Below are 11,655 nucleotides of genomic sequence, written 5' to 3'. Positions count from 1 at the left end.
GTTGATTCTGCCTCCTTTATATTGTCTGTTACTCCACTGGTCCAGCTATGTTCACTGCACCTGCCCTACTCTGTGTTTAATGATGCTGTTCATCGGTAAAAGGGCACCTTTTTTATTTTATTTTATTTTATTTTGCTGCAGGCAACACTCAGGCATTTTTTCCTTTCTAAACAATAAACTCTCAGCTCAGTGGGCTCCCAGTTGGATGTGTCTGATGAGTGCTGGGTTCAGGAAGGCTTTGTTTAGAAGGAAACGTCATTCTTATTGACTTTGTGGAGTCCTTGTTCATTTTCAAAAGAAGCTCACCCACCCAAGATCCCCCAGCATGCTCGGCTACAATCTTTAGACCCATAATGCCCTGTTCCTGAAGCACACATCATATACGGTGTCCTGGAACTGCTGAACTTTGACAGTGGAGTCTGTGGCCCTTTATCCGCTAAGACAGCACGTCCCCTTGGTGAGTGCATAGTAACATGTTCATGCCAAACATGCAGTTGGGTACGTGCCGTCTTTATGCAGTTCATCCTCGTGAGATCTAAGGGCACGTATCAAAATCGATGAGTCTTCATAGGCGTATTTGAACGTTCACAATGGACGAGGCTTTTCAGGTCATTGAGTGTGGCCACCTGTGGTAAGAAGCCCCCGGGAATGCTTCACAGCGAGTGTGTCAGGTGGCAGAGACTTCTGCCCTCGGCGGGCATCTTTCCCAAAAACCTGTTTTCACTCACTCATCATCAGTCTCGAGTTATGAATAGCGGAGGGAACCTCGAGAATCCATAAACTCCAGGGATCGTCTCCAAAGCTCATGTTCGTCATCATTTTTCTGCTACTTCCCCAACAAGCCTTTTGTCACAACTTCCAACTGGCACGTGATTTTCCTCTCTTATTTTTAACTAGTCCACAGCGGGAGTATTCGCGAAACGGTAAGCAAAAAGGAGAAAGGTGGAGGAAAAGAAGCCCGGATAATCCAAAATGCAGGTACCCAATCAGCCTCCCCTAAATCATTGTTGCATGGATTAGAAAGTGTTGTTTGGTTATCCCTTCATATGTGTCTCTAGATTTTTTAAATTTCATAAATACTCATTCTTAGTGCTAATCAAATAAAAATCAGTAACTAGAATAGCCATTATATAATATTGGAATTACATGACAGTAAAGCAATAAAATGACCAAAACCGTTCTGAATTTTTTCTTAATTGTTCAAGAAAAGTGACAGTGCTGAATTATGTTTATGTGCAGGATTGATTACCAAATGAAAAAATTATATGAAATCTCAAGACTTTAATAAATCTTTATGACTTCTGAGATCTATTCAGTCATCTTATTTTGTATGGGCAATATGAACGCTTAGTTCTGTTCATACAATGAATGAATAATTCTGATAAATATCCCATCATTCCATAAGCCTGTATGACTATAATCAATTCTCTGAGTGACTACTATCTCTTTCTTCATGACTGCTTAGCATTTCTTCTGTACTGTATGATATTTTGGAATAGTTTATGTTTTACTACTATTGGGCAATATTTGCCCCTCAAATTGAGTCTTTTTGGGTGAGACAGATAAAAGGTATCAGTTCTACTATTTGCTTCTTAATTTCATCTTTTGATTTCATCATTTATGAGTGGCTCTCATCAAACAAAGGTCATAATTAAATAATTTAATTAATTAGTTAATTAAATCTGCCCACCTACCTATGTCAGTCAGAAAATGGGCAAAGTATAACTTTGCATCCTAGTGTTAAATTCTAGACCCTCGGTGGTAACTGGGGGAGCCTCTGAGCAGTGAGCCCAAACAGGAATAAAACAATACAGCAGCAAGAGGGAGTTTGGATGAAATACCTGAAGTACTTGACATTTTCATCCAAAATAATCATCTAAAGTTTTAGGAAGCCTTTCCATTAGATTGGAATTAAAGGGGGAACGTCTGTAAGGTAGAAGACAAGTTTGCATGACAGCAATGCATAGAAAAGTCAGAGAGGAGACCCTGAAAAGTTGGAGGCTGAGAGAAAAAGAGGTCATGGAGACGGAGATGTGGTTGAGGCCACGAGGTCTATATAGAGAGGAGGTCCTGCTCCAGCTGTTACTCTAGGACAGTAAAGAGGGGTAATTTTGCCTCAGAGGAGAGCCAGCCATTAGAATTTCCATGCAGTGCAGAAAGGGAGGGTCAAGGGCAAGAGAGAAACCTTCCTGCCCCTCTAGGACAGGACAAAAAGCCAAAGTCTGGAGGAAAGAAACCTTTGGAAATCCAATACTGAAAATTTTGTGGGTTTTTTTTTTTAGCCAAGAAATGGAGGACAGTACCCTCATAAGGCCCCTGGATGGAGAGTGCAGGGCAATAGAAACAATTGGATTAGATCTCTTCTAGTTCTGATAGTCTATTAATCATTGAAATTCTTTTTTGCAGGTGGAAACCCCTTCATGGAAACAAATCACCTTTCCTTAGCCTTAAATTTTTTTTTTTCTCCTAAATCCCATTTCAAAAAAATAGAAACACTTCTTCTCTGAATTCTGAGGGCTTACAATGTCTCCTGTCATCCTTATGGATGTCTGTTCCATATTTATTCTGAATGTTGGCAAAAGTACACACTCTGCCATTCGGCTCTCACAGAAATGGCCCGTCTCCTCATTTCCTCCCCAAGCTAACAAAATGCAGAAAGAAGAGGCGATCTTTGCTATTTTCTTCCCTTCCTTCTGAGAAGGAAACGAAAACGTTTCCCTTCTCAAACCAGAATTGGAAATTTGCACTTGTAACTCATTAGAAAAAATTGGGTCTAGGTGAATAACCAAGATAATCTCATGACCCTCCTTTTGAAAAGGAAAAAAATTAGCAGCTTGTGGATCAGGTTCTTGTGCAAAGCTTTTGGATTCACTTAAGTGGAAAGATGTGGGATCTTGCCAATGAACAAATACAGATGAATAACTAGGATTTTTTAAAACCCTTACCTACTATATGGACTTATATAAGGCTTCTGGAAGAGTGGTGAGGGCTAGGTCACTGAGGTTGAGTGACTTGTCCAGGGTCATACTTCTAGGACATATAGGAATCCAGATCTGAACCCAGGTCTTCCCAGAACCAGAGCTGGCATTCTACTTTTTACCTAGATGTTCCTTCCCCCACCCCCTTTTTGGAATACTAGTTTTTCATCCCACAAAATAAACTGCCTTATTCTAAACATTTCTCTTTAAAATATATGCCATGTTTCTGAATTTATCCACGGTTTTGTTTTTGTGTTTGCTTTTGTTTTGTTTTTGTATTTTTGCCATCATGCATGTTTTCATAGACATTTGTTCCGATAAATTCATCATTGTCATTTGGAATCTGTTACCCCCACCCCCATGTTAGAGTAGTTTGGCCTTCTATTTTTGATTAGAAACAAATCTCTCTTGTTCTTGGACTGGGGGAGGGTGAGAATTAGAACCTAGAGTTTGCCAGGGCAGTCTACACAGAGTAAACAGGCAACTAGAAATGAATAGAATACAGGCACCAGAATCCAGCCTTGGAACTCCGGACCCTGTAAGGGCAGGATGAATGGAACAGAGCTTGGAATGTTCAGAGGAAGTTTTGATTGACAGAAGTGGACCCTTGGAGTCGGGAGCAGAGGAGCCTGGGAAAGAACCAAGGGCACCTGGGAGAGATCCCAGGAAGAGGGGGGGCTTTTGGACCTGAGGTCTCTAGGCACAAGAGGCTGGCTCCATGGAGATCATCCCAGAGATTCACAGCGGCTCCCTGGAACCACCATGACAGCCCTCACTGAAGAGATAAGGAAACTGAAGCCAGTGAGATGAGGTGAGATCCTTTCATTGTTCTCATTTGTTCAATCAACGTTCCTAGAGCCTCCCCTTCTAGAGCCAGGAACAGACAAGGGGAAAGTATGAAAGTGACAGAAGGCAGGACCTCTGCTCTCAAGGGAGGACAGAAACATACGCCTCGGGATCATTTAGGGGCCCTAGAAGAGCTGTCCCAGAGGAGGCACATTTGAAGTAAAGAACACCAAACATTTATTACATGCCTGCTGGGTGCCAAGGAAATACACAGGGAAAAAACAAGCTATACATACATTTATATATATATATATATATATCCACACAAAGTAGATAAGAAATCATTAAAAGAGAAGATGGTACGAGAATGAGGAGATGTTGGGAATTTTATGTAGAATGAGAATGAATGTAGAAGTTGGAATTTTAGTTGGAAGTCAAAGGAAAGGAAGGAAGCCCGGAGTTGGATATGAAGAGCATCCCAGGAGTGATGGGCAGCCTGAGAAAATGGCTGGAGCTTAGCTTGTGGACGGGTGGTCACCCGTCCGATCATGAGAAAACCAGTTGAAAGGCTTGAGAATATTTAGCCAGAAAAGAGAGGATCTGATACCTCTCTTTAAATATTTGCAAGGCTGTCCTGTGGAAGAGAGATTAGATTTTTTTTTTCTTGTTTATAGGGGACAGAATTCGAAACAATAAGTGGAAGTTGCAGAAAAACATTTCCTCTTGATGTAAAGAAAAACTTCCTTACAGGTTGAGCAGTCTGCAAGTGAAATGGGCAGCCTAAGCAATGGAGTGGATTCTTTGTTCCTCGAAATGTTTGAGCAGAGACTGTGTGGCCACTTGTGGGAATGTGGGAAAGACGATTCTTATTCAGGGCTTTTCCGAAGTTGAGATGCTCTGATTCCCAGAGAGGCGGCCACAGGAGAGTGAGATCCCCATCATTGCATAAAAGGAAGAAGCAGGAGGCAAGTGGACAGCGCCTGACGTTTTATCAGTGGTAATGGGAGAAAAAGAACTAAAATGGCTAAAAATAAAATTTCCTCAGAAGATCTTCCAGAAGATATCACTTGAAGGCAGCAGTTACTGTTGTGTTTGGGTGTTGGCGGGAATCTGCTAATTGCAAATCAAACACCTAAGCAACTAATACTTGGGAGCCTCCGGCACAATAAGTAGGCAGATTGCCCAGACAGTTAGCAGTAAGAGGTAGCTGCAAGGACTGTAGGGATCTTTTCATTAAATATAGCAGGGTGGTATGGAATTCAAATATCTATTTGAGGGTCTAATCTGGCCTCAGATGCCAGCTGGTGACCCTGGGCAAGTCACTAACCCTGCTTGCCTCAGTTTCCTCATCTGTAAAGTGAACTGGAGAAGGAAATGACAAACCACTCCAGGATCTCTACCAGGAAAACCCCAAGAAGGCATCTCAGATAGTTGGATACAACTGGTAAGACTAAACAACAAATAAAGGCTCTTCTGATTAAAAAATAGTATGGAATTCAACTATTCATTTAACCACAGGACATTGGAGCTCAAAAGGAATCTCCAAGATCATGTAGCCCAACCTCATTTTTTTATAGCTGAGGAAACTAAGGCACAGAAAGATGACAATGATTTGTCTAAGGCAAGGTGACTGGAAAAGAAGGGATTCAAACTGAGATCTTCTGAGACTTTTGACTCCAAGTCATCTTTCCAATATCTCAGAGACCCACAGAAATTGTGATAGTTTTGTGTTCCTACCAATGGCAATAATTGTGTGAATAAAGTGAGGGTTGTTCTTCCTATTGGAGGAGGTGGGAGTGATGGAGGATTATCCTTCTACTCTAGCTTACCCTAAAGCATGAAATGTTCCTTGAAAAAAATGGAAGTTCTTCAAGAGAACATGGAAGAGGGGGATTCCTATGAAAGGTAGGGGGAGATCCAAATCTGCAGTGGGCTGAAGGATAGAAGAATGTGATGAAGAGAAGGAAGGGAAGAAGGGCCACTGGACCCTGGGAACAGTGTTAGCAAGTTCAAGGCTCTTCTTCAAGAAGGCAGAACTGTATCTTCTACAGAGTAAGACGCCCCCTGTGCTCCATGGAATGGGAATGAATATCCACAAGAATCAAAGGATAAGAGAACTAGGAATAGTTGTGGTCAAATGTAAACTCCTTGAGGGCAGAGACTGGCCAGCAGGCACTTAAAAGAGTATCTGCTTTCTATACTGATCAATTGATCATTTAGTCTTCTGAGAGACACCAAGGTTGACATCTATTGACATGACATAAGGAATAGAGAGATGTGCTCTCTTCATAGAATTTGGATAGAAAAGAATCCCAAGACTGATCAGACCCGATGGGCAATAATAACTTCTCTTCACAGTTCATGTAGGGTGAGAAGCTATGGGCAAGAAATTATCATTTACTGCTTGTATGACCTTAGGCAAGTCACCCTACTTCAATGGGTCTCAGTTTTCTTATGTGAAATAAAGAGTTTAGACAGTTTCTAAGGTTTCTTTATAAGATCTGTGATCCTATAAAACTGGATTTTCAGACACATGGTGACTTCCTGACTGCTAACAATTAAAAGTAGAGATCTCAGAAGAGAAAAGAAGGCATGAAAAATGAGACTGGTCAAGAAGACGAATGAAATTTTGTATTTTTGGACCAATGGTTCACGAAACAGAGATGGAAATTATATGCTGCTCTGCTTGGTTTCAACACCAGGAACATCGGTGCCATCTCCAGGATTAGCTCATTGCCTGAAATCTCATCATCATGGAGACTGATTAAGCTTTGATCCTCAACATCTTCAGTTTCCTCTTGCTTCTGTTTGGAGGCTAGAAGATCAATAAAATCCTTTCCAGTAACCTCTCTTTAAAGAAGGTTCAGAAGGGTACAGAAAACTCTTCCTTTCCCAGCAGCTGCTATGCTTGGTTTTGACTCTGTGAACAGCAGTGTGCCTCTGGGTACAATCTGCTCCTCCCCATGGCAGCTTTTGTGTATTGTCTTCCTCCCTTAAATTGCAGTCTTCTTGAGGGCAGGGGACTGTCTTTTTCTTATTTGTATCCCTAGTGCTTAGCATAGTACCTGACAAGTATGGGCTTAATATTTATTGACTGACTTAAGAGTGCCTTTAATGAAGGTCAAAGAATAAAATATTTTCCTTGAGGCTTGCAGATTTGATCAAAGGATTTTAATTTGAGATGGAGTAGGGGAGGAGAGAAAAAAACCTGCTTACATATATCCACTATACGAAGTACAACAGAGGAAACATATGGAGAAATAACAAAAATATCAGTGGAGAAACTCAATAATTCACAGGCAGTCATATACAAAGAGAGGAACAAGACTGATGCTCGTGAACCCAGCCATAGAGTAATGCACAGAATATATGAAATAAACCAATTAAACTAAAGACCTTAATGCTAAAAGCTAAAGATGACTTTATAGCTATAGCTGAGACTTGATTAGAGATGTTCATGATTGGATTGTGGCTGTGAGAAAGTGGATCTCAGTTAAAAGTGACAGATTAAATACAAAAGAAGTAAGATAGTATTGCATATTAAAAAAGGTACACTTTAGTGAGGAAGAGGTTAGGGATGGAGAACACTGAAGTGAGGATCACTGAAAGAGGAAATAAAAATGGTGTTCCAGTGAGAGTATTCTATAGACCAACAAGCCAGAAGGAGGAAACAGATATTACGTTCCAGCAGCAGATTATAAGTACAAAGGCATAAGAAGAGGTGACTGGGAACCATGTACTTGATCTCTTTCTCTTCTAAAAGCAAAGCAGTTGATAAATTATTTACTTGCCTTTATGATGATTTTGTTATTCAAAATGCTGAGGAACCAAGGAAGGAAAATGTTATTCTGGATCTCATTATGACCAGCTAATTGATTGATGAAGAAGCAAAGATAAGAACAATCAAAAGAAATGACCAGACAATCTTAAACATCATATGTATATAGGAAACAGGCTAGACATAGTATATGCTATGTGCCTTATATTGGAGGAGAATAAATCTCAAAGAATTTAGAAAAACAAGAAGAATCTCAAAGGAATCAATGTAGTTACATTGACCAACCCATATTTTTAAAAGATAAATGCAAAGGATAGAAGCAAGTGCAAATAACTCTGAGTAGAACAGAATAACATGATTCTATAAAGGTGGTATCAGGCATGCGTGCTAAAGCCCAGAACTAATTGGGACTGGCAGTGAATACTAAAAATAAGCCAAAAAAGAACTTTAAATCTATATTCAGATTAAAGGGGGCCAAACGTAAGGCCAGTGGTCCAAATGAATGGAATCAGTATGGTCAGAGAAAGAAGAACCACTTAACTTTTTAAATTGTGTTTTCTCTGCCAGGGAGAATGTATTTCTGAATACATAGAATAAATATGGTCAGCAGGGACTTGAAACCTAGCTGGTCTTGATGAGCTCAAATCACTAGGCATGGAGAAACTGATGGGAGGGATGGACCAGACAGCTCTTCACATGAAAGAAATCTATAGGTTTTCAGGGGACCATCAAATTTGTTGTGGGTTAACAGTGCCTTTGACCAAAAGGACAAGGGAGGTGATGGTCCCTCTCGACTCTGCCACTGCCAAAATGCTCAGAATATTGTGTTTGGTTCTGGGCGCCATGTTTTAGAAATACTTTAGAAACCAGGACACATAGAGAAGCGGGCCAAGGAGACTCGAAACCACCTCCTAAAAGAATCAGTTCAAGTAACTGAGGAGGAAGGTGACATGACAGTTCTTCAAGTATGAGTTGTTATTATCTGCAAGAGGAATTAAATTTATTTTGCTGGATTCCAGAAGGCCCTGCAAGTGGAGGTGTGAGTTCAGGTAGTAGAGTGGGAGATTTCAACTTTGAGGCAGATAGGTAGCCCTGTGGGATAGAGTCCTGGACCTGTATTCAACATTCAAACTTGGGCTTAGATACTGGCTGTGCAGCCTTGGGCAAGTCACTTAGCCTCTCTCTGCCTCAATTTCTTCCTCTGTAAAATGGGGATTATAATAGCACCTACCTCTAGGGTTTGGTGGAGATAAAGTGAGATAATGTTTGTGGAGTGCTTCTAAAACCTTAGAGCATATAGAAATATGTTTTGCAAGACTTCACATGTATGGTTGGTGTCATATTGCTTGTCTTCTTCATTGATCGGGAAGGAGATGGAAGGAGAGAAAAAAAACTGAAACTCAACATTTAAAAAAAATAAATGTTAAACATAAATAAATGAATTAAGAAAAACCTTTAGAGCAATGTATGAATGCTAGCTTTTATCATCATCATCATCATCATCATCTCAATAAAAGAAAAATCTCCCCCCCCCAACCAAATTAAAGTTTTCCAAAAGTAAAATGGATCATCTCAAAAAGGGCTGAATTTTCCAGCACGAGAGTTCTTTAGGTTGTGGCTAAATAATCACTTGTCAGGGGGATTTCTGTTCAGGAACTGGTTGGCCTCCATGGCCTGTAATATCCCTTTTGCTTCTAAAATTCCAGGATTCTGTAAAGAAGGGCAAGGGAGATATGATAAAAAGAAAAGTATCCTCCACATCAAGTGGTGAGGGAAGCAGAGGAATACCAGGGCTGTGTGGGATTAGTCAGGACATTTTTTGGAAAAAGGTTCAATCTTGGTCTTTGAAAGAAGTGAGGACAATGTATTGACAGAGAGGAGATGAAAGCATCTTCCAATCTGGAAGCCTAAAGATGGTAATTTAGAAGAGATTTAACTGGAAACAAGAGTGAAGAGAAAGCCTGGGGTCACAACCAGGAGCTTGACCTTGAACTTTGGCTCTGCCATTTATCTGCTCTCTTGGTGACTGGAGCAAGAGATTTTGCCCTTCTGGTTCATTCATTCTCTTTTCTATCCAGTGAGGGGGTGTGATGGAATGATCCTGAAAATCCTTCCTAGCTTTTAATCCATGATCTTCTGAAAGGAATAGAGGACGAATAAAGAATTTCAAGTTGACAGAATTGATGAGGAGCTACTGTCGTTCAGAGAGGGCAGAGATACGGTTTTATCTTTTAAAGAACAACAGGATCAGAGATGAAGAAACCTGGAGATAACGTGCACGATGGAGTGGGGTAGAGAGGACCGAGAGCATGGGGGACCGTTACAGTAGGATTGCTATCCCAAGAGCCAGGGGGACGAAGAGGGAGAGATACGTGTCCTTGTGAGTGAAGGACCAGCAGAACCCCACTGACCACTTGAAATTAGTCAAGGTCAAAATATCTGGTCAAAACCTGGGGAACCAAAAGAACGATGGTGCCATCGAGTGCAACGATGAAGGGGTGGGAAGGAAAGGCAAGAGGATTAATTCAGTCACTCAGAAATTACTGTGATCGATTTTTGAATCTACAAAGACGTGTACCATTGCTGATTAAATCTCAGGGGAAAGAATCAGGCAGGTGATATATTCAATAGAGGGCAAGGAGGCTATTCTTAAGATAGGTTTTTGGATATGCCACTAGTTACATGCTGAAAAAGGACTCTTTAAAGGGTCGTGCTAACTCATTTCACACATCATAATTACCCCAAAGCCTACCCAAGCTAGAGCAAGGCAAGATAAGCAGTGTGCTGGGGCCCATCTGAGGGTATGGTGAGTGACCGGCTATACTTGTAGAAGAGGAGGAAAGGAAGAGGTAGGGAAGCTCAGTGGAGAGATTTTAGAAATTCATTTCGGAATGACTGAGTTAAACATCGCCCCATTCACTCACACTTCTTCATCATACAGTCAGGGGCACAGAACAGAAATTCTTCTGGTTCTCCAAATTTTTATCAGCGATATTTTGGTTGAGTGATTTCAAATGATCAATCCTTCCTGCACAGTGACACGGATCTTCATTGCCTCTTCATTCCCACAGCCTTCCTCATAGTCCCCAGACAAGCTTTGAACATACACAAGAGTTTCATCTGAGCCCTTGGCTCCAGTGTGTCACTTGGAGTGACACAGAAGGCTGGGAGGTCCCTGAAAGGCAAGCCTGCCTCAGACCTAGCATTGCCTTGTTCGGGCTTCATCTTCTCCAGTGGCTCCCTCCTCCCAGCCGACTTCCCCAGTGAGATTGGCTAAGTAGCGCACGTCTAACCAGAAGAACAGGAGGAAGACTTGGTCATCGCTCCGCTCCTGGATTGTTAGTTGCCAGGGAGAGTCCTACAAATAAGGTATTTGGGGGATCTTGAAAGGTTGTGTAATGATTTCTAAGCCGCAGGGGCTAGCCTTCAAGTTGGTACTTCCTCCTGGAGGAACCGCCTGCCCCTGTCTTGCTAGGGTTGGAGTAGGAGGGGGCATGTGGCTCCCAGACCAAGAGAGAGGCCTGAGGTCTTGTAGGATATATTCAAACATAGATACCTACTCAGAGCCAGAGCCAGAGACAGACATAAAGACTGAGAGAGACAGAGAGATACACTGAGACAGACAGACACAAAGACAGAGTCAGAGACAGAGAGATACACTGAGATGGAGACAGACACAAAGACTGAGAGAGACAGAGAGATACACTGAGACAGAGACAGACACAGAGTCAGAGACAGAGAGATACACTGAGATGGAGACAGACACAAAGACTGAGAGAGACAGAGAGATACACTGAGACAGAGACAGACACAGAGTCAGAGACAGAGAGATACACTGAGATGGAGACAGACACAAAGACTGAGAGAGACAGAGAGATACACTGAGACAGAGACAGACACAGAGTCAGAGTCAGAGACAGAGAGATACACTGAGACAGAGACAGACACAGAGTCAGAGACAGAGAGATACACTGAGATGGAGACAGACACAAAGACTGAGAGAGACAGAGAGATACACTGAGACAGAGACAGACACAGAGTTAGAGACAGAGAGATACACTGAGATGGAGACAGACACAAAGACTGAGAGAGACAGAGAGATATACTGAGACA

The 11,655-nt window shown here is 41.6% G+C and overlaps 1 protein-coding gene across 1 annotated transcript in view; it reads left to right on the top strand.

Moving 5' to 3' along the window:
• ZSWIM6 (zinc finger SWIM-type containing 6) overlaps positions 1 to 5 on the top strand; it is a 219,356-nt gene extending 219,351 nt beyond the window's left edge. Inside the window, exon 14 of the mRNA XM_056824874.1 lies at positions 1 to 5. This exon is cut by the window's left edge and continues 2,638 nt beyond it. The gene's annotated coding sequence lies outside the window, so the exon portion shown is untranslated.
• The last annotated feature ends 11,650 nt before the right edge of the window (positions 6 to 11,655 follow it).

This window comes from Monodelphis domestica, chromosome 3 (genome assembly GCF_027887165.1).
Source record: "Monodelphis domestica isolate mMonDom1 chromosome 3, mMonDom1.pri, whole genome shotgun sequence".
Classification (NCBI taxonomy): domain Eukaryota; kingdom Metazoa; phylum Chordata; class Mammalia; order Didelphimorphia; family Didelphidae; genus Monodelphis; species Monodelphis domestica.
The sequence above is the reverse complement of the archived record's forward strand: the minus strand, read 5'-3'. Positions and strand labels throughout refer to the sequence as shown.